The 24,886-nt window shown below is 34.3% G+C and overlaps 1 long non-coding RNA gene across 1 annotated transcript in view; it reads left to right on the top strand.

The window, feature by feature from the left end:
- The first annotated feature begins 2,881 nt into the window (after window positions 1–2,881).
- LOC149090033 (uncharacterized) overlaps window positions 2,882–24,886 on the top strand; it is a 105,284-nt gene continuing 83,279 nt past the window's right edge. The window contains exon 1 of the long non-coding RNA XR_016193145.1: window positions 2,882–2,984. This is a non-coding gene — a long non-coding RNA (uncharacterized LOC149090033). The remainder of the gene's footprint in view (window positions 2,985–24,886) is intronic.

Raw genomic sequence — 24,886 nt, forward strand, 5'->3', positions numbered from 1 at the left:
TATAGAAGACAAGAGAAATTGGCGATATATATATAGTATACACATCGCGAAGAAATAAAAGAGCTTCTCCCAGGACGTGAAATATAATTTTTTCTCGTAAAGAAATATGTTACCTCTAGTTAAATATTTACTTTCTCTGACAGAACTAAAACCATTATTACCTTCTATCTTCTTTTTTTGTTGTTGTTACCGAAATTTTTCGTACGTATACTGCGAATTTCTGAAAGAAAAAAAAAATGAAATTGGCCTGTCAGTGCCAGGATTATTATTATATTTTTTCCTGTGCCGGCATTACAGGATAATATACAGTTTATCGTAAGATGTCCTTTGTTTTCTTATCTCCTTTCGATCAAACGGTTGCATCATGGTGGAGGCAACAATTTGCCTCCCCCACCATCTTTCCTCAAGGATATCCCAACAGTAAGGAGATACCGATGAATAGAATATCCGACGCGAGAGGCAGCAACAATTTTTCCAAGAATATCCACAAGGAGAAGAAGGAGGTAAATGGAGTCTCTGTGATTTTTCGCCTTGACTTTCGACCAGAAAAAAGAGAAAAATAATTTATTCCTTCATCAAGTTTTTACAAAGAACTGTATCCCGAAGGTAGGAGATATTTTTACAAAGTCTTCTCGGATTATTTAAAGTTTGAAAGGCACCTGCCTCTAAGGAAAAATTCCACTTTTTTTTTTTTGGCGCTGGTAGCCAAATAACAGCGAAGATACCGCTCTCGTAGCATCTATTTTTATTTTTTCAGCATCATCAGAAGCTTGATGTTTATAATATATTCTCTTGACAGCGAGGAAACTTCTCCATCTTTCTGCGAGAGAGATAATAATAAAGTAAAAAGTAAGAAAAAAGAAAAGACTAACAACGATCTCCAAAAGCTATCAAAACTCTGGTGTGATTTTACTAGGCGTTTCGAAGAAGTTTTTTTCTTTTGAAAAATTTGCAGGAAGTAAATAGCCATGTACGAGAACCTTCTAGTATGAGTATATGTAAATTATAATATGGTATGCATTGCTGAAATTGATACGGTTTGGTATTACATGTTATACCTGATATATAATTGTATAGTATTACATATCTTGATTGCTTGCGTTACTTTTGGTTACTAGTTTTTCAACATTGGACTATGGTGACGATGTGAAATTTATCGACAGATCATGCTGTAGTAACGATGCGGTTATATTGGATTTGATCCATAGGTGCGTGTGAGGAAAAATGAATTGATGGGGTTTGGAAGAATCAAGAATGACTTTATACGATTATAAATTAGATGTAATTTCTTATATGATGTGTACCGCAGATTCTGCTCCACATCTTAGTATAAGGAATTCCCTATTATAAGGGAAAAAAAACTTCTCTCATTATTAACCCAAACGAAATCCTCCTATTTTGCATCTATACTTGCTACTACCCCCGGCACATTTCAGTGCATCTCAGGTATATATTGATATTGCCCAATGTCTGGGAATTTAATTCAATTAATATTTTCATCCCCGTCTTTTGCATTTCATATTTTTCTTTTATGATTAATTAGTTTTTTTAAAAATATATACTCTTATGTGCTTCTAAAGCATCACCGTTCGAAACGTAAGCTAACTATACATCCCCGTAAACAGCAACGAGGAGGACTAGAAATCCATGCCAACGAACTCGAGTTAAAATTTTTGGAGGATTGCATTCTTTCATCTCATAGGAAATGGATGCCGTTAAAATTATATGAATTTCAATATTAGACGCGAAAGTTATAAGTTCTTAATTATACCAATATTTACGGGGGCTGGAAAGAAAGTACTAAGGCAACGTCTCTCTAGAGAGAACATGGCAGGGTGCAGTGGTTTACAGTGAGTTAAAGCGTATAGCTGTGTTGAATGGCCATTGCTCATAATGTTGTGTGTGTGTAAATAGATGATAACGAAGTTTCAATTTGATAGTGTCAGATTTGATAGCTCTAAGTGACGTCTAGGGCAAAGAAAACAGGATGCATGGATTAAATTAAATTAAATTCGCAAATGGAGAAAACTTTGTGAAAAGTCATACAGGTCTGAGAATTTTGAAACAGCAAATCCCTGTTATATCTGGCGATGGCCTGTTCGCTTGTTTTTTTAATAATTTAAATTGCTGTTTCAGCGCAGGAATAACTTCAACAGCTAGAACCAATTTTCATTCTGGAAGATCGTTAATAACTTTATAGGAAATCGGAAAATTTTTAATATTCCTCTTATATCCGTTCACCAGCAACATTGATCTCTTTTGCAATTTCAAGGAACCATTTCACGAACAGAGTTTTCCAACTATAGATATATATATATATAGCCATCTTAATCATCAAGCTCGTTCAGAAGAATATGTTAAACGAAGTTTTTTTATTTTAACCGCTGGCTGATGCGAAGATATATTTAAGAAAGAGAGGAAATTCGACTGCCCTTGTCGAACCCACGTCCTCTCACTTTCCGATTGAACGCCCTAGACCGCTAGACTACAGAGTCAAAGAAACAGTTCCTTCTTTCCTAAAATGTATCATCGCATCAGCCAGCTGTTAAAAAACCCTTCGTATGGATAGCGGAGAGTGACATCATCCTAGAATATGTCAAATCCGTTAAAACCCCCTTACACACAGACTTTTGGCTACAAGTTTGGGTGAAGTGCAGTTGAACTAGCAGAAATTAATCACAAAAAACTAGAATAATTGTTTACACATGGGAAATGAAAAAAAAAAGATAAGAGGATAACAAGTTTTTTTGTTCTTGTTCGATCATTTAGCTACCCTTTGATAAGTATGTTATATTATATTTTATTTTACATATTTTATGTATTTTACTATTTATATGCTTTAATCCAGGGAGAAATGATAAAAAGATAACGCCGAGGTCAAGAAAAAAGGGGAAAAGGACGATTTCTTCTTTTTAAGCGTTACCCATGAAGACTCCCAAAGAAAAGCAGAGAGAGAGAGCTCGAATGTATTTCTTCCATTTAAGGTATCCGACTACCTTTCTTGTCACTTTTCTTTAAAATGGTACTGGAGGGAACTTTAATAACATTTTTTAATAGAAAGTGTCTCGAAATGGTGAAAACAGTGAAAAATTTTGGTCTACCAATGACATTTTCTATGAAAAAGACGTTTTTATGTCAGATTTTTTAGAAATTCACGTGGTATTCTAAACAATTGCAAAAAATTTTTTAATGCAATGCTTTGTGATTTTCACAGTGCATCTAGCTAGTAATGTTGCAGGTTATAAATCAAAATTTAAAGGATTGCATGATATGCTCATAAGTTATACCCAAATACATTTATGTATGTGTGCATTTTTTGAAATTTCATCCTACTATTTCGTATATAAAATACTGCAATTCAAAACATATATGCGATAGAACTTAGATTTTAGTTCATAACCTCAACGATGTATAGAAAAATATCACATTAAAATTTCGTAATGATGATTAGATTTTTACAAATCATGTCACAAAGTCTACGTTGAAAACGACATTGATACCTTGAACAGGAACAAGATGTCTGATCGTTAAGGCGTTAAAATATTGTTACCAATATGCTCAGCATATTCCAGAATTATGTAGAAAAATACGGAAAACTAGGATCTTAAATAGCATAAAATACGGGACATCGCCAATTGTGATCAAAGACGTTGCCAAAATAAGAACAATAAGCAATTGTTATTAAAGTTGCTAAAAAATTGTAGAAAAAACATTGACCCTGACAAATATCTGAGATGAATATTTATATTTTTGCCATACTTATCATAATATAATTTATATATTATGAAAACACTTTGTATTCACGACTTTAGCAAATTTTTAAAATCCAAATAAACTTGAGAAACGGGAGAAACGTATAAAATAATCGAAACAACCAAAATCGGAAAGGGCATTAATATCCCGTTATACGGGACACAAAATTCTGTTAATTTGTTCTCCACATTTCACTGGTCCTACGGCTCAGAAAGATTGAGAAACGCTGTATTATAGAGCTATAATAAAATTAAATCAGATATTTTTCAAGCCAGTTTTTCAAAGGTTCGGAGAGAGAAAAGTTTTTGATTAAATAAAATTTATATTTCTATCATATTCCTTGTATTTCATTGGCAAATATGCGCATGAGTGGAACGCTTTGATGCTATAGAAATCATGAACAAAATAGATATACATACTGAATATTTTTTTTCCTACTGGATAAATCGATGTAGTCGGTATTTGCATAAAAGTCTTGAATTTTATTTTTTTGCGAAAAAAAAAATCCTGTTTGAAACTTATTAAAAAAAATGGAAATGAAACACTCTTAGGCGAATCACCATCTTCCGATTTCTGCTGCTCTCCGAAAAAAATAAAATAAAATTGCAGAAAAAACTATCGATTACTTTGAAAACCGATAATGCGTTTCAAGAAAGAAAATATTTAAGACCACGAACGAACTGAAATATATTTTCGAGAACATTTTTTCCCCTTTAATCTGAATAAGTAGAGTACATGGGGGGAAACATTTTTTTTTCTTTGCAAATAGTTTTTATTTTATACATTTTAGAGATTTTTAAACTCATCTGATACTTATTTTGTCATAAGTAAAATAGTTTTTCCAAGATCAATATTTCATGCTATTCTATAATGCACTGGAGTGTATTGTTTGGGAAATATAATGGTGACTTGACGTATGGCTCGAGAAATTCTGTTGATTAGAATATTGTTTGTATCGTTTTATAAGATAAATTGCTAAAGTAGTGCTGTCGGCTAAATAATTGTTGAAATAGAGGTAAATTTGAAAATAATGTGTGAAAAGGTAATTATTTAAACGGAGTTGTGTGTAAAAGTTGTGTGTATTGTTTGTTAGGGGTAAAAAGAAAGAAAACTTAGAAAACTTTTAGTTGCAGCACTGCTTGAAAAATATTTTAGAGACACTGGGCATTAAATTTAATGCTGACTAAATTATTGTGTAATAACCTTATTGACTTCATTTTTGTATGATACCATTGTTGAATAGATCAGGGCAAAGAATAGTTGGCTACTAGCAGGGCCGTTGCGCGATTTCTTGGGAAGCCCCCCTGAAAGAGGTGATTATGCCAAACGATGAAAAATAATTCGTTGGAGCCATATTCGGCTCGTGTGCCCCGGCTGCCCCAGCCTAGTAACGGACCGGGCTACTAGACCATTATTTAATACCATTCCCGACATGAACGAAACTCTACTTTAAAAGTTCGTCAGAGTTGGGCAATGCCCGAAATCAGCAAAAGTTGGTCAGGCAAAAATATTTTGTAAACCTCATTCCTGACTTTTTGAATGCTTACTTCAATTACCGCAATTTCCTAACATTACGTTTCAGACATTTTCGTCCCTTTACACGGGTTTGTCACTTCTTAAAAGCACCCGATATATGGGCAAAACCAGGGAAGCTCCAGTTATTTTTGATAAAAATGATCGGAAATGGGTGAACATAAAATAAATGATAAATTACTGGTGAACATAAAAGTCACCATTGTAACAGTCAATTAATGTAATTACAACTATATATATTTCACATAAAAATCTAATTAGACTAAACTACAAGAGAAATACTGGAAGCCAACTCAAAGTATCATCAAAGTTTTCGTCTAAGAGATTATTACAGCACAGAGGAGACTCGTTCGTATCTCACTCGTGAATATGAAATTTGAGAGATACGGCACGAATGATTCATAATATGACATTTAGACGATGCATATACGTGATGCATCTAGTAGTTAAAATGGGTTGTAGAAGAACAAAATAAGCGTTCACGGATGCGGAAACTAACACTCATACACATCCGTAAATCAGTTAAGGATTGGATAGACGTGATATACGAAATTTTCCCACGAGTGCTCGTTAACGGATACTGGAGGATACGTTTCCTCGATGAAAATAAATGGAAAGTGACATCATTTCTGAGTTCGTAAATCTTCACCTGCTTGAGAGCCGAGTTCACAATTCATCACTTTACTTCCAGCTCTAGAAGAAGCCTTTCTCTCTATATCTCCAACTCTGACAAATAAATCTATTTTCCTCCCGTGTAAGGGAATTCATTTCCTTCATGTGAACTCAGTTTGGTTCTTGCCCATCCATTACATCCAGAGATGTCGCCTCCTTCGTACATTCATCGTAAAGACAACACAGGAATAGGAAATAAAAAGACTTTCAGGACTTGGGAATGTTTATTTGTATATATGTTGTTCATTTGTTATCTGTATATTTGTTTGTAATATTAACCAAGTCCTTCTGCGTTGACTTTGATAAATTTTCTAGCTTTTGTAGTTTTCATTACATAAAAGAATCGTAGTAGAAATTGCTATTTTTAGAAAAGTTTTAGCAATTATGTTATTTTAATATACATAAAAAGAAACATTTGAAAATGAAGAACATTTAAGCAGCACATAACGTTACACTTAATTAAGATGACCATGTTTCGAAAAAAAATCGAAAACAACTGGACATTTCATTGATGCTCTACTTGTTTCAAAATCACGAATTGACGATTTGAAAATTTCAAAGTGAGCTTTGAAGTGAGCTTTGTTTATCAGACTCGAGAAAATGGTATACTAAACAGAATATTATGAAAAAAAAATTTCTGTCTTATGAAACAGAGATTATTCAATCATCTTAATTTGACTAATTTATTTTGCTATGCATTTGGTATTTTATTCTCAATATCTATATTTTAACTTAGCGTATTTCTCGAAAAATAAGCACCGTGTAGGAATATGCACCTCGATGAGCAAAAAAATTTAAATATATTTGATAGCCTAGCATGAGCGTCGCATTGGTATGTACGAATGGTGTACCCTACAACTTCCCAGAATAATTCAATTTCAATTTAATTAGTGTTTACATGAATTCTACTAGCCAACTCAGAAACATTTTGAAGAGTTAAAAACATTTTATTTATCTTATAATTTGAATGTCATAGAATGATGATTTTATTCACAGTCCTTTAAAGTGTAAGTATTTCCAATGTTCAAATGTTTTCAAAACGTTAGCGCTCTAGTGAATAGGAAGAAAATACGGTAGTAATATATTATATACACTATATATTATATTCTGCTTTGAATAATTGATTGTCTCTTTCGAGATACATTTTTCAAACTTGTTTAAAGTTTAATTTTTTTTTCCGTGGGAAAATTCACTGTTTCGTTATTTTCTACGTAGGTTATAAAAGATTCTCAATTTTTAAAACTATAAGAAATATTAAAATACCATGCAAAATAATGACAAAATAATTGTGTATAATAATAATTATTTTGCACATACAGTATCCTAGGTGCTTCGGTTTGATATACGGTGATTTCTCGAACTTAACTATCGCCAATTCTTAATTTAACTTTTTCGTGTGGAAAAGAACAGGAATTCTTTCTTCTTGGATTCGATTTGATAGCTCCCAAGGAAGACAATAAATATACTACAATATCCATTATTTCTTCTTGCTCTGGAGAGCTTTAACTTTTCTCTCACGACAAGACCTTATACTTCTTACACATTTTATTACCTCACACTAGTTGCAGTTACGGTTTTTTAAATCTTATTAACTTGAAACTTTCAGAGTTGTCAGAACTTTATCACATTTGATTTTAAATGGTTAGGATTCACATTAAAACAAAACATTCGACTAAGCAAAAACTTCATCTTGAGCTAGAGTTTTTACATTTTATATATACAATGCATAAAATAGAAATGGTATACAGGGTTATCGAAATTACACTCTCTCGGCTCAGAGGATTGTGTAGGACGTTCAACTAGTACAAATATCACCAAATTCATACAACACACCTCAAAGGATTCGCTTAGCATTTGCCAATTAAAATAAAATTATTACAAAAATTTGCCGATTGGCAAAGCTGAATCTGCATCTCGATTTTCGGTTGGTTATCTGATCCAAAATATCTTCTTCAGAATCACAGACTTACGCCTTTTGGACATAATCACTGAAAGGGGCTCAGGCTTTTGACATTATAATCTACAAAACTTAAGTTTCGGGCGTGGTAGCTCAGGCCGGTAAGATGCTCGTCTAAAGTACCAAAGGATGTTAGAGGTGTCGCGAGTTCGATACCCGGTTCGTACCTGTCAGAAACTTTCCTGACGCAGGGGTACAACAGAAACGGCGACATGACCACAGAAAGAGATTGCTACCGCAAAGAGTCCCACACCGAGGGGTTTAGCACAGCAACCTCTCACTGAGTATAAAAAAACGAGACCGTCGTTCAGAAACGGTAATAAATTGTAGGTCCCGATCTAATTAGCCCTCTTGTATGGAAAATAACAGTGGTGTGAGTTTAACGTGAAGTTAACAAGTTTTCCGATGATTATGTGTTAAAATATTACGCTTAAAAATAGCACAGAAAATTATTTTTCCCAAAATGCGCCAGAGCACGCGTAAGTAAGTGGCTGATAGGGGTACAATATTTGATATGAGAAAAATGTGAATGTGTTTTATCATTTAAACTCTCAAAGAAATTTGTACATAAGAAAGTAGTAAAAAATTTTCCCACAGTTTAAAGAGTAAATAGTGTTGTTCTTTTAACACCCTGCTTATGGTTCACCCCATAAAAATAGATTGCATTTTTTTTACCAAAACGGATGCAAATTTGTGGTGTTATATATAGCTCATTTTTCAATAAAACACTGCACACAGCAATTTAATAGTGCATGTTTTAATTGCTAAAGTAGTTAACTAAGGGAAAATAAAGCGCATGTTTAAAGTTAAATATTAAATTAAAGTTTACGTTTGCATTAATTTTAATGTCAGCTATAAACAAATCAAATCTAATCTTGTTTAGCAAAGTTGAATATAGTTGTCACATTGAACTTCATTTTAAATACATTCAATTTGGTGCGATTTTATAAACCTTTGAACAGGTAAAATTTCAGCAGCTCTCATAAAATGGCACCAACAAGGAATAAACTCTTTTTACATAAGCTACATTGCTTTTACATAGCTGTCTTTTGTACTTAAATGGTACTAAAAGATGTGCTTCCTAAAGTATTATTTGGGAAAAATAAAAATTGAGAGAGAAGAAATTCGTATAATAGGTCTTTTACCAAGTATTTGCCATGTATATTTAGATATTCGCGAGGCCATGGATGATTAAATGTCATGTCCAGCAACTAATGAAAAAATTACCTATTACAAGAGATATTAGCTCATTTATTTCGGGTGAAAGTATCCATTAATATAACCTCAAGTGCTACTTAGTACATCAAAATAATGTTGGCTATCAATTCTCATATATTTTATCAATTGGCCTCACTGATCTTAGTTTCGGACTTGAAATATTATTGTTTCATCCAAATGTCTTACAGAAAGAGGGGAAAAAAATATTTCTCATGACGCGTTCCATGCCATAAATATCTTCAAAGACACTTCACGATGCCATGATTTTTCAAAACATAATAAATATTTCGAATAGCTTCTTACATTTCCAGTCGGTGACGTACAGCAAATACATTAGGAATGTATATCACGCCGATACGTTTCCGAATTCGATACGATCAGAAGCACGATCCGAGAGTCGTCGTCGTCGTGCATCAAGGGACACAAACTTTTGAGAGAGGATTTCTCAGAGTAGAAGAAGACCGATGCTAAAAACCAAGATTTAATGCGTTGTTCAGCAGTCATCGATTTATCGGACCATAAACTGCTGAAACTCCTGGTACTTTTATCGCTTTAAGTGTTTTATCGCTTCTTCTTTTGCGGTGGTGGTTCGTCCGTCCCTTTAGAAGAGATCGCCGATATTCTCTTCTTATTTATGTTGCCAGTTTGAAAATTATTATCTCAGGAAAAGAAGGCATCAGTTACTGGAAGTGCTGAGTCGATTAAGAAGTGGAAACACGCCATGAATCACTTTGAGAGGAGAAACACGTCCCTGAATTCTTTTTTTGTTTTTAACTTCCTTTTTTTTAGGGAAGTCTCTTCTCTCAAGTTCTTAATTTTTCCTTTTTTTCTGAATCGAGATATTTTTGCTCCACCTTCTTGTGAAGAGAGGAGCCGATTCTTCTTATTTACGCCTGTTATAATAAATAAATAGATAAAAGCTTAATAGGGCGGAATAGCTATCTAGTATAGATATTTATAAATCAAGATCTCATTCCAGCTTTTCTTGAAAGGAATTGATTGACTCTCCATGCACTCACATATACACTCCTATATAAAAATGGATTGTTTTCAGAGAGTTTATAAATCGACATATTGGCATAATTTTTCTTTTGTTTTAGTTTCTAACTGAATTCATATAATCAATGAAAGCTATTTTCCGACATGAGTTTCCCCTTATGTGTTCGTGGTAATGTATTTTTTTCTTGCCTAAACTTCAACGAATTGTAATTTTCTATTATAACGCAACGGTTTGTGAAAAGTCTTGTGTCTTCGATGGACTGTTATTCAACGAATGTAAGAGCTTAATATAAAATATATAAAATTGAATATAAAATATATAAAATTGAATATAAAATATATAAAATTGAATATAAAATATATAAAATTGAATATAAAATATATAAAATTGAATATAAAATATATAAAATTGAATATAAAATATATAAAATTGAATATAAAATATATAAAATTGAATATAAAATATATAAAATTGAATATAAAATATATAAAATTGAATATAAAATATATAAAATTGAATATAAAATATATAAAATTGAATATAAAATACATATAATTGAGAATAAAGACACAATAATCCTATAATTTGAAAAAGTGATTTCAAAAGCTCTTCAAAGGGGAATATAAAAAATATCTAGATGCCCTGTTTGACAATTATATAGATGAGACATTATTATGAAATAACTTATGGAAAAAATGATATCAATAAAATATCTTTAGTATCACTTAAGCTAACAACATGAAATAACGAGTGTAAAAAACGTACCAGTGAGAATATCATGATGGGGGAAAGAAGACCAACTGGAAAGAAGATTTATATCTTGTTGACAGTCTATTGGTAGTGTGCCCGAGTGGCATGGTGGTAAGATGCTCGTCTACCATCGTGAAGGTTGTTGTCTGGGTCCCGGGTTCGACCTAACCGAAGGGAGGATATAGATAAGATATTTTCCCTAACGAACTCGAGGCGACCACCGATAGACAGCGCCTTCACTTCCAACCCATCTCACTAATGGCAGTAAATTGCAATATAGCGATATGGCCAGAGTTGGTGTTTGGTGAAGTAGTCTATTGGTAGTCTGCACGATTCATCATTATCACTAATTCAATAAATAAAATCACCGAGGGATCATACGATCCATACTGGTGATAGTAGACGAAATAGTCATTCCATGTACACAATTCGTACAAATATGTAAATGTGCACAATTCATGTCTTTCTTTCGCGAGTGTCATTTACATTTTGCAAGCAGATAGATGGATCCACTAAATGAATCTGCTAAACTCTGTTGCTAAATGTGCTAATGTTAATTAAAGGCTCTCAAATGGTAATTCTATTGCTAAATGCTGGATTCTATTGCTAAATGCTGGATTCTATTGCTAAATGCTGGATTCTATTGCTAAATGCTGGATTCTATTGCTAACTGCTGTTTTTTCAATTTCTCCCATTACCGAAAACTTCGACTTAAAGGAAGAAAACTTCAATTTATGGGAAAATTTTAACACTCACATACAGAAAAAGTTCTTTGGCTGAGTAAAAACCTCGACTTAAACAGATATTCGAGTTATCGGGGTTCGACTTGAATTGACTGTACTTAACAGGAATGTTAGAGAGCACTCAGGAGTTATAATATATTATCTGTCTCTTTTAATTTGAAACGTATATATTTAGTTTTGTTAACAATATTATTCATACAATTTGCTAGAAACCAGTTACGTATTCCTAGTAAGTATTCGTTTATATGTATACTTATTGGTTACTAATGAGCTGAAATTTACGAATGATCCGTAAAACAAGTTGGTTTAATCACGAAAATTTGGAAATCGAATAACTTCTTAGATTTCTGTGAAACATATACATGTATGTCGATCACGTGCGTGTGTAATTATGTTTCTACGAATTTCGGGAAAGAAAGATTGGTTATGCAATTAAAATGAATGATTATGATGTATCATTAGAGTTAGAAAACTTATTTTTTGCGTTAAATTAACGAATACTGAGTTATCCAAAAGTAACAGATTACGAGGAAAAATAAAAATCATTCCCATAATAGTTACTATGGAACAATACGGTTTTTTTACATGAACGCCCGGAAAGAAAACGGATAGTTATTTATGTTGAAAAATATATAATTGCTAGGATAATGCCACTTTTCAGCTGTCAGATCATTTTTCTGCTGAATTGATGTCTAGTGAATGATGTAGGTCAACTGCATTCAGGTGCCTACATTTTCACCTGTTGGCCAAAAACATAACTCTTTCCAATGAATAAAATTCAAAAATTGTTCTTTAAACTTTTACTATCTGGTAAACTATTTATTTGCTTCGCATTTTAATTGTTTTTTTTTAATCACCTGGTATACCTCACAAATGAACTTTGTATTTTATTTTTTCAGTATACGGTGTTTTTAAACTTCCAGAAACCATAGAACACTATGAAACAAATACCTTTCACCCTAGAAAGTATGGTCGCACGGGGGTTGGCCGCTAGAGGATGTTTCTAATTTCGGCTCATATACACGGTCTGACGCAAGTTAGAAAACAAGAGAGACATGAAAAAAATGTTTTATTGAAAACATATAAACATTAATAACTGCTTGATATGACGAAATAATACAAAAAATATTTGCATACCTTAAAGATTAATACAGGGAACAAAATGTAAAAAAAAAAGTCATGTACAAACATTAGTTACTAAATACAAACATGAAGAACACTTACAAAAGCTGCTCATCATTTCTACCGCCAACCAGTGACATTCACATCATCGACGTATGTTCTGGAAAATTCCCAGTTTTTTTCCAGAATCTTTCAATTTCTTAAATTTATGTAAAAATCTTGTATTATCTTGACGTTACCGAGCAATTATTAATATTTATTTGTCTTCAATGAAGTATTTTACGCAAATTTGGTGCCTCTTCTCTATGCCATCACGCGTGGAACCCTGTGTATTGCACCGAAATTGAAAAAACCCTATAGCGGCCAGACGCTGCGAATACGGTAATACTTTCTATGGTGAAAAATACTTATTTCTTTGTGTTTTATAACCCCATGTAGTTTATCGCATTAGTTTAGAAACAACCTGTATTTTAAAAATTGGTGGATTGTACCTGTAAGTTAGTTTCATTGCAATATTAGATATTGCGCAAAAAAGCCCTATCGAAGGCGCACGGCTACCGTTTTTCGGCCGATATCGTTTTGTACTCGTAGCACTATACAAAATATTCCGATTCAAGTAAATTTATCGAGATATTCCTAAAACTTTTCGAAAATTTTGATGCGGTTTGTTTTTATTTTTATAATCTCATATGGAGAGTCTCGAAAACTGCAATCTGAGGAAATCACGTACTAAGTGATTTTCCTTCTATACATTAGAAGACGGACTGGTACGAAATATTTTGTATTTGATCTACGTAAAATGGAATATTTCTCAAAGATATGAAATGACACGGAAAACGGTGATCGACAGAAGAATGAAAGAAAATGTTGGTTTTTTTTAAAGCCGGAAGTATCTGATACAGAATTTTCAAAATTAGTTACAAATGTTGCCAACATGTAGCGCTGCACACCGCCGTTACAGTATGGCGTCCGAGAAATAGACTATAAACTGTCCTCTGCAAGCAGCCGTTGCAATCAAATCGGAATCATCAGGTTCTGTTATTTAAGATTTCAGAATAATTACTGATACAAATATCAGTTACGATATGCACATATTTTATTCCAACCACACTTGTAAGTCTTATATACATTGTTTAGTTCTTTTTCTTCAAGAATCCATCCTCCTACAAATATCTTCTTCTGATACTCCAGTAAAGTATTCTACTTGAGAAAAAAATATATAATAAGTGTGTTATTATCCTTAAAGAGTTCTATACAAATCAGAAAGCAGATTCGTATTTACGGATAACAAGGTTTGTTTTCAGAGTAAAAGTGATCTCCAATCATCACCCTCGAAAGATGAAAGAAATATCCTATATCTTTCTTACCATTTTGCGTTTTCTTTCAGATCTTATATTAATAATGGAATGATATCGATTCTTACGATTTTGGATGAAGATCGAAAAATCACAAATATTGCTTCCGGGCGAGTGAGTATTTGCTAGTTAATTCAGATTGCGTTAGGTTCTCGAGCACTAACTAAGTATTAACATAGTTTAAGTATTAAAATCCGCTTCCATGAAGGGTATTGTAAACATTCCAGAGTCGGACCCGAGTTGAACGTAACGATGCGGAAACAATTAATGGCAGTCGAGAAGATGTTCCTTCTCCTTAAAAGAATGAAAAGAATGTGCGGTAATTACCGTCATAAATATGCGAAATTCAGAGAATGTTCAAGTTCTTTTCACATTTTTTTTCTTAATTTCTCTTAAGACTTCTGAGCCAGTGAACAATTCATTGCCTCTTTCTCTAAACCCCGGGTATTTTTTGTGTTAACTTTCTCTTCGTAAGACCTGGAATTCCCTCTTCGAGGGCATCACGTCTGAATCATTAAGTTGTTTCATTTGCAGAGGAAGGGAGCGAGATATGTGCTGTGCGTTTTTGAAAATTCTCTTGAAACTTAAATTAAAATAAACTCCTAACTTTTCACACACACAGCAATGTGCGTGTGTGTGTCTCTATCTCATTACATAATTGCCGTTAAAAGTCAACATAGATGTTTATGATATTGAGACAAGGTTAACTGTTATTTCTTGGAACTAACATTCCTGTGACAAGTTTTTATTCTTAGAAATGGGAAAAAAATTAGCGTTCATTTATCTTATTAATGGGTCATCTTTACTGACATTAGTCTTTGAAAAATTTGCAATAATCGAAGAAAAACATTATAGTTAGTGCTAATGAAATTAATGCTAGAGTTCATTGGGTCGAGGTCCATGTTGGCAATACTATGAATGGGAATGTAGATGGTGTAGCAAAACTTGCCACTCATGACATAACTTCAAATACAATTATGTACAGGGAAAATGACTAAGAGGAGTTCCAAACCGAAGATATTCAATCCTATGGGTTTGAAGTATGACAGAAGAGATAGCGTAAAACTAAAATTGGTAGGAAAACTTTTTTTCATCCATTGGTCTCAGTTAAGAGAATGCAGGGCAACGCTTTCCTTTAAAAATTATTATTATAATGTCAATTACAATTAAAGCATTGTACGCCCGAGCCGAAAACAAAACATGGTGAGACTGCGATGTCAAAGTGTCAAAGTATAACGACTCTCAGTAAAAGAATTTTAGCATTGGAGCATAAAATTGTAGTATTTTTTATTCTATAAGAAACAATATTAATACTGACAATTCGAAACTATTCGCAGTCTGTGTTTACTCGTTTCATCAGCCCCCCCTCAAAAAAAATCTTGCTTTCTAGGAAGTATTTCACAATAGACAGCTGTACAGTTTTCTAAACAATCTTTTTAGGCACTACATCTCTAGTACATTAAAAAAACAAATGTTAGAAATTAGTATGAGAAAGTTTGATACCATCATTTTATTGGGATTGGGTGAAATACACGTATGTCAAATTTACATATTTTCAATTGACGCTGGTACATTGTGGTAACATAACTCTACAAAGGCAAAATCACTTGATACGTTAACTGCTTTCTTTGCAGCGTTTACGAGATATCTCGCCGAACTCGATGTTTTATAAGGATGTTGGAAATTACGAGATATCTGGCCTGCTTAAACCTTAAATGCTCATTTTCTTTTCGAGCTGATTATTTTTTTTCATAGTTGTTGACACGTATAGAAAGCCTGAAAAATCATTAAAATATATCTCGAATTCCATTGCTTATACAGAGACTCAAAAATCGTCCACAAAGTAGATGTATTGAAGTAATACTACTTTTCAAATGTATAACTACCTTCTTTGTGATTCACATTATAGTGAGAAAAAAAATTCAGGTTGCAAATTTTAAGGTAAAGAAAAGCAAAGAAAGGTAAAGATTATTTCAATAACAAAAAAATAAATTTTAAAAATCCTTGCCATATGCCAACAGACAATAGATTATTTACTCTTCAGCAATTTTAGCAAATGTTTCATAAATTGAATTTTTTTTTGGTTCACTTTATATTTAATAATGCGATTTCCAGTATTTCGTCGATTAGATATTATGCTTACCCCAAGTACGAAGGTCTAATTTATATTTGAACCCATAAAAATATTACTAATATCAATAAAAAAACGATTTTTCATCCAGTTAAATTAGATCAAATGTGCCTTCGGACCATAGGTAGAGAAACGCTGCTATATTGCATTCATGAAGAATATTTGCAATATTTTATTTTGTGTCATGGATAAGTTTTCAAGATCTAACCCATGTTAAAAATATTTTTAGAAGTTAATACAGATAAAAATATGTCTTTTTTGTACTCGATATCAAGTCAAAGTTTTCTCTTACCATCAAATCAGATGGAAATATTTTAACTCGCAACATACATTTTAACCACCAAAATATTTCGAGAAATCTGACGAAAACCATCTACACAATTCCGGTGATTCAAATATTTTCCTTTTCATGAGTTGACGATATCAGTTTGCTTCTCAGGTATAAGAGTTTCCTGATCAATTCAATCCCCACTGGAGATATTTCTCCATATTCTTCTTGTAGATCTTACGAATAATGGAATTCCGATATAACAGTAACTGGACGGCAAAAATGTTGCGTGAGAATTTTGTTGTAAAAAGAAAAAAAATATATTTTGAGACTCGTATATATTTTCGAAAATAAATTGTCATAACGAAGGGATAGGGACCTTCCTGCAAATTTAGATCATGAAGTTATTTAAAGGTGTTGAATTTCATCTAGTCTCCACACTCTTCTCAAAATGGTCAGTAATTGGTCGGTAACTTAGAAAACTAGCCAGTCAGAACCGCCCTTAGAGGTGTTTGTGTGTGTGTGGCAGGTGTGGTTTGGGTTCGCGTTTTGAGGGGGGGGGGCGCACTTATACAGAGTGGACAAAAAGTCCATAGAAACTTTGAAAATGAATAAAAACCGGAAAAATAACTGAAATAGAAAAACGGTTTGCAGGGTTAGCATCGCAAGGTCACGGGAATTTTTTTAAGCCAGGGAAAAACTATAAAACAGCCGATAGGTGGCACTGGTACAAGCGCAAATACGTAAACTGCAATCTGAAAAAAAAACACCATTTGTATAAGTTACAGTATTTCATAATTATGTTACACATTACATGTGATAAATCCGGTTATTATTTTGCACATAACCGGTTAGTATGCATAATCACAAAGAATTTTGGTAAGTTTTACGAATATCCCTAAATTTATCACGGGATTATGCATAGCACCAAAGCGACATTGGTATATTTAATAGCTTCTAAAAAAATTATTGCTTATTCCGTTTACTGGTGATTATGCATAATACACAAGCGTCGTGTCATTGATAAACATCATTAATCGTATTATATCGTATATTATACAAGATAATTTATATACGTAGTATATCATTATCACGGGGTGCGATAATAAAATTCATTATCATTATAGCGTTGTGTTCCGATATATGTCACACGTGCATGCTGTACGACTTATAGACTAATTTGGAATTTTTTTCATAATTACCAAATTCATTAATTACTCTAGAATTATGCGTAATCACACATAGAGGTGACAAATTCCAAGTATTTATCAAATATATAAACGATATTTGTGTGGTTATTATGCATAATCGCCGGTAAAAGCGATACTGCTTTCAGTATGTTACAAATTTACCAATGACGCGTGGATATTATGCATAATATCTTGTAAAATGTTTATTATAACTCGTTTCTTTTCTTTTCGATTTTCGAAAACAAAAATTGATTTGTTGATACGAAATCTTTTTCATTTCATTTGCTTTAAAAGGGAATATCTTTCCGTCATTTCTGAAAAATCGACTTATCGGAAAAAAAAAAGATTATTTATTATAAAAGTACAGCGAATCATTATTTCGATTTTATAAAGAGGAAAAATTCATTATTCAATAAATATTCGTAAATTTCTTATAAGTACCAATTTCATAATTTGATATTTTTCTTCCAGCTAAAGAGATACTAACTTAAAATTATTTCTTTTAAAGAAATATATCATAAAAACTGAATATACTTAAAGACTTTAAATTTATTAAGATAACCAAATTTAATATTTCCCTTTCCCCCCAAAAATCCCTATGAAACATAAATTCCCATCGAAATATTTAAAAATGAAAGATCAAATTATGTGGTGTTGAAGTTTGTAAACGCGTAATGTGATAAATAAACCTCGAACTTAACCGTGATAACGCATTTTCTGATATATATATAATAAGTTATTTTTACATAGAAAACGAATATAATAATAATATTAATAAAATAAGTTATTTCGATCGTCGTTTTTGGCAACGTTTTACTTAAGTGGAAGTGACGACTTTGTTTTCAAAGTTTTATCCCTCGATAATGGAAACTTATTGCGGAAGGAGAGTAACTTCCGTCTGCGCATCAAAGAGAATAGAGCTTAACTCTCACACACATGCGGAAACTTCCGAAATAAAAGTGTTGCAATTAAGATTCCATAATCTTGGAGCTTGTTCCGTGATGCAAAGTTTTGCTCTAATTAGTTTCGCCCTCTCGCAAAATGAAAGACCTCCGAGCGGTAACAATATATATATAGGATGGTGAGGTACTAACTCTCTCCTCTACTCTGTGTACATATATTAGAATAGCCCAGACAAAAGAGAGGCATTTCTGTGGTTTTCTGTAAGCCCTCGCATACAGTCTCTGTTGTTCGAGATAAAGTTTATGTGTACGACCGTTTTATATCTGAGGAGAAAAATTAAATGATGAAACAATTAATTTGAATCGATTACCTTCACATTTGATCTGAATTGATATTCACGTGAACTTCTAGTTTCCATGGATTCTCTAAGAGTAATTCTGATGATGAAAAAATTTCTTTCATCGTTATACGGCATTAGATTTAGGACTAAAATTTCTTAATCAGTTGAGTAATTTCAAGTAATGAGGCACTAATTAAGCTGCCATAATGACATTAATTAGAAAAAAAAAACTATAAATGGTAAAATAAAATACTTCGGTGATATACCGAAGCACAACGGTATATCAGAAATCTTGACATAATGACAGATTTGAAAATTGAAACCATACCTGACTATTTAGTCAAACTTTTTAGAGGATATTTCGATAGGGCTGAAACATCAGAATATCATCACATAACAAACATCACGCTTTATCCTGCGGGGAAGAAATGTTGAGGTTTCTTCGCCCTAAGTATATGTATATATTGACTTGATATGGGTCAGTGAATTGGTTTACTTTGTGAAAAGTGTAACTATATAGTTCTAATTCTCTCGTCATTGTTTGAAGGCATAGTGTTGCATATATATACTGAACGCTACTACCCGTATTTATCGCATTTAATCTCGTATGTAACCATATATGTACACCGCATTTAATCTCGCAATTCATTGGAATGAACATAACATAAATACATACTCTGAGCCGCTGTGGTGGTCGAGTGGTCATAATGAAGGACTCGCGTCGCGAGGTCCCGGGTTCGAACCCCACCGTCACCACAGTGGTGGTCGGCTGGAGTTGGTTTTCTGTGGTTCCCAACTTCAAGGTGCGAATGCGAGCCGATCTCCCCTTCAAAAAGTCTCGCCACAGAGAGCACCAGACCTATAAACAGTACAAATGTAATTCAACCATAACACTTCACTCACTTCAATTCTGCAGTATAGATGGCAGCACTGAAAAGTCAAACACAACACTACATACGCGTTCAGACCGTTAGGTACACACACAGTTACACTTCCGGCACAGCTCACTAGGTAGTAAACTGCCCATGGCGATAGACCTGAGTTGTGCACGGTTTAAAAAAAAAATAAAAAAAAAATATATATATATATACACTCCGTTGTTACCATTAGGTAGAGGGTTCTACACATATTTTTTTGTGAATTATTAGCTCAGGTAATTAATAGGATTGATTGGATTATTCTGTAATTGCATATGAAAGTCATGGGCCTAGCTAATAAAATGCAGTGAGTTTACTCAGCTTTCTTGAATTTTTTGATATTTCACCTCCTTCTTAGTTGTATTGACCACCAGATTTGTGTCTGTTGGGAGGTATGCAAGCAATATTACGCATTCTTTCACACCTCATGAAAAAAATATTTTGCTTTCTATTCTAACATGTGAAGTAATGGAGGCCTATTTCATTGCGGTGACACAGGATGCAAAAATAATGATGAAGTCAGAAAAGTAATCCATGGCGCTCAATGATTGAGCAAATCTAACGATCAGATCCTGTGTACTCGAGACTGCTATTGGCGATTCATTGAACAGCCAGTTTTGAAATTATTTGGCCGTGAAAAACTGTGAAGAGGTCTGCACTTTCTTTCTTTCTGCCATTGTGTAGGCGGTTTTTTTTTCGCCTGTTTAATTAAAACGTTAATTGAAGTAACTTAATCAGGATAACCGTTTTTAGTTCCGTTGCATTTTAAGCATAGGCCATATCGCAAATAGTAGTTTTGCCACGGCAAAAATTCCCCCTTTTATCTCAAAGAGGCATCTTTTTGACACTGCAAAACACACTTCAAACGCGATGAAGAACGCATCGAACTCACCCGCAGGATTCAAAGTATCAAAGTAAACGTCTTTCGAGGAATAACATTTCGATCATCGCACACATAACACGATGTGGGAATAAGGGACAAAGATCTCTTAGCGGAAACACTTGATCGATGGCGCATCACGGAAACTCAAAGAGCACTTCTAAGGTCTCTCGAAAGAGATCCATCCCTCTTGAACTTTAAAGCGGATGGAATTCCGCTTTAACTAAATTCTTGGCCGTAATTTCCTCGAGGATCCCAATTAGTAAAAGTCAAACGGCAATGCGCGTAATGACGTGAAATCACAGATGCGGATGACAGAAGGGATATTTTCTCGCATCTTCGGAAAGTGATCCTTTTCCTCGTTCAAAGGACGGCCGCCGGTTGTGACGAAAACATTTTGGCTAATTTGTGGTCAAGGATGGGATGAGTTTGATCGAGTAAAGATTATGTTTACAAGGTCCTCTGACGATATCTGTTTGAACAAGGACGTCAGCTGTTATGCATTTGACTGTTCGTTTCCCGCAAATAATTATTTTTCGATGAAGGCACTATTACGATACCGTGATGTAGAATAATAATTTTAACTTAAAATGACTTTAGAGTAATTTGAAATAAAGTGCTGATGAAAAGGACAGAACCACAAGTTAGCAGCACGCACAGTGTTAGTCGGCTGAAGTTGGTTTTTGTGCGTTTTTCTAACTTTGGGAGTGGGGAAATAAAATAACATGAAAATTCAAGCATTATCCATTTTCACTTCAAAACATGGGAGACAGATGTTAGCCCCACCACAAGCATAAATATTGCAACATAAATACGTTAGGACCACACATATACGCACACATGCAACACGTTTTTCTGGTACTTAATGTTACTTGGATACTTTTTTCTAATTGGAAGTATACCTCCAGGATCAACGGTTCACCAGTGAAATGCGGCAAGTGGAATTACGGAATCACCCCCCTTCCACATATTCCCAAAGAATAAGTGATATTTCGTAATGCGAAATCGTGTTTTATGAACACGAGACGAACATTACAAATGCAAATTGTTCTTTGTGAAACACCTTGACTGCCCTTTAAAGTAGAAAACTTAACGTACCTAATTTCTCGCGGTTTTACATTCCAAATAAAGAGAGCCTAGAAACAATAATCAGAACACGAAACCAGACGGTGGTAACAGCATCTAACGAGTTATTCATGAGGCAGTTTTCGTAAGAATCCGCGTTTATATTCAAAGTAATTTAGTTTGACTGCCTTCCAGAAAAGTTTATCTAAGGCACCGTCATCATCATCATCACCGTGACGGTGTATTTTCCGTCGGAATGGTCAAAACAAAATGATGCCGGAATCGAGTGGCAGAGTTTCGATCCATCCGACGACGAAATTGAAGCAGTCAAAACACTTTAGGGACGTTTGCATTGCCAACGTAAATACGGGACTAGGAAATGGGTTTATTTGCAAGGGGCGCGAGTTTCTGTATATGTGTGTATGTGTACTCGAAACTCTCTCTCTCTCTCTCGTTCGCTCGCTGGATGTTCGACGTCGTATTGCAAACATTTATTCCCGAGACGTTCGCAAAGACAAACACGAGACTTTGAGGCCGTGCTTCTTATTACGCACATGTCACTTCACTCACTCGTGCGGGGTGGGTGGGTTGGTTGGTGTGTCGGTTCGTTGCACTTTTCGCATTTTCAACTGAAGAGCTCGTATATAACCCAAACGAAAATATATGGGTGTGTGTGTATATTTCTCATCACTTCAGACTATTTGTTTTAAATCGCGAAGTAGTTCGCGTCAATTCAGGCAATTACAGAAAGAAGTAAAACCCGCACATCGATCCTGGTGTTTTCTCACACTGCGCCATTGATTGTGACATGAATGGGAAAGAGAGTTTAGCAATTAAATCTGGGCTTTTCTCAATGTAATCTCTAGATTTTTTTCCCCGTGTACAGTCTCACATGACCGCTGCTGTGGTGGTCCAGTGGTCATAGTGACGAACTCGCATCGCCAGGTTCGAGCCCCACCGTCACCACAGTGGTGGTCGGTTGAAGTTGGTTTTCTGTGGTTCCCAACTTCAAGGCGCAAATGCGAGCCGATCCTCCCGCTAAAAAAAGTCTCGCCTTAGAGAGCAACAAGCCTACAAACAGTACAAGTATTCAGTCATTGCACTTCACTTCTGAAATATAGATGGCAGCAGTGAAAAATCAAACACAACACTAGATACACACTCAGACTGTTAGGTACACACACTTCAGGCACAACAACTAGGTAGTAAATTGCCCATGGCGATAGACCTGAGCTGTGCTCACTTTAAAAGAAAGAAAGAAGTCTCATACATGACCATGCAGGACATTTGCATATTTTCATCCCAGCATCCTTTTAATGGAGCAATAAGGGGACCAGATAGGCGTAGAGGTAAAGTCAGCCTCAAGTCTTGTAATTTGAAAATGTATGGACTAGACACGCGTCTGCCAGCTGTTGAAAATCTTCGCATGAATAGCGACAGTGACATCATCCTTGGATAAGTCGTCATATGGTGGAAATGACAGCAATTGGGAGCTCTGGTCCGAGTTAGTTTCGACCGTCCATGTACGGTCTCGTTCAACGCTCACGAGCTCTAAGGAAAGATTAAGATTCGTTGCTTTTATAGTCTAGTGCGCTCAACCAGCAAGTGAGAGGATGTGGGTTCGGTTCCCCGCAAGGGAGTTGAATTTTCTTTCTTTCCTGAATTCATCTTCACATCAGACAACTGTTGAAAACGTTCTAACGAATAGCGAAGAGTGACGTCATCGTTGGATAGAAACTGAATGTCACAATCGAATTTATCGTCTTCACAGTTATTTTGGTTTTTTTTTCTTTTTAATTTGCTGCGGGGAGAATGAAACTGAACGCAAAACGGAAACAACTAGGCACAAGTAATCGAATTTCACCAAGACAGAATGCTGACTATCTCTCAGAGAATTTTCCTTCCTATCTCTTTCCTCAAGAAAATGAACCCTCTTTTTTAAGGGTGTTCCGAAAGACATTCTTGTCTCTGGAGGACTGTAATCCTTCAAGCAGACCGCAGGGCCTTGGACCGTATAACCTCGAGAAATCTACTCGCAAGTGGAATTCGATCAAAACTTAAATCTAATCACGTGACTAGATCCCTTCGCCAAAGACTAGATCTACGCAGCAGAGTTCAGCTAAATAAACTAAGTAGGTTCGGGTTGTGTAAGGAATAGCGCAAAATTTTGGCTATCAAGGTTTATCGATGAAACACTAACAAAAAATGCATTAAAAACATAAATGCCAGAAAATTTTTATTTTGTTCAATATTTTATTTTTTTTTTAATTTTTTTGTTAAGAAAAAATTCACTTCATTAAAATTTTTTTCTGCCAAGATGATGTCCAGGTTCGAACTCCGTCGACGCACAGTGGTTGTTGTTTGAAGATGATTTTCTGGGGTTTTCCAAATTCGAGATGTGAAGGCGAGTCGGTCTCCCATTTAAAACAAAGTCTCTTTCCGCAGAGAGCAGGCAGACCTACAAAACAATACTGACGTAACCTGAAAATTCGAACAGTTACCATTTTTAGTTGAAAATATGGAAGGCAGATTGCATCACCACAACAAGAACACAAAACAATCACAACTGACAACAGAAATGCGTTAGGGTCCGTTGCGACATGTACGGATTCATTAGAAATTCTGCAAAGGAAAGTGTACGAGGTACATGTACGGTTGTATAGTAGTTAGTACTAGTAATCAAGATGATGCAGGGTATGTTCATCTTCACGTATATTTTTTACCAGAATATTATGGCTACATTATACGCAATAACTCAATTTTTTTCAGAGGCATTTTCTCCTGAAAGCCATCATAAAAAACCCCGTGAAAGTTCAGCTTCAAGTGTTGCCCTCTGATGAAAGCCCTCAATTTCATACCACATATTTCTAACTTGCAACTTACACAATTCAATGACGTTAAAAAAAAATCGACACTGAGAAAGAGCAACTCGCACTTTTGTGGCAACAGGCTCTGAAAGGTATATACTAAATGAATGAGCAAACGTGTTGATGGGTAGAACCATCCTGAGTCTACCCGGAAGCTTCTGATGCATGGAGCACACAATAACTTATCATTCAAATCAACATCATTCTGGTTGTAAGTAGCTC

This window comes from Pholcus phalangioides, unplaced genomic scaffold (assembly GCF_987345545.1).
Source record: "Pholcus phalangioides strain wild (caught in Gottingen) unplaced genomic scaffold, Ppha-v1.0 ptg000001l_1, whole genome shotgun sequence".
In the NCBI taxonomy this organism is placed as follows: domain Eukaryota; kingdom Metazoa; phylum Arthropoda; class Arachnida; order Araneae; family Pholcidae; genus Pholcus; species Pholcus phalangioides.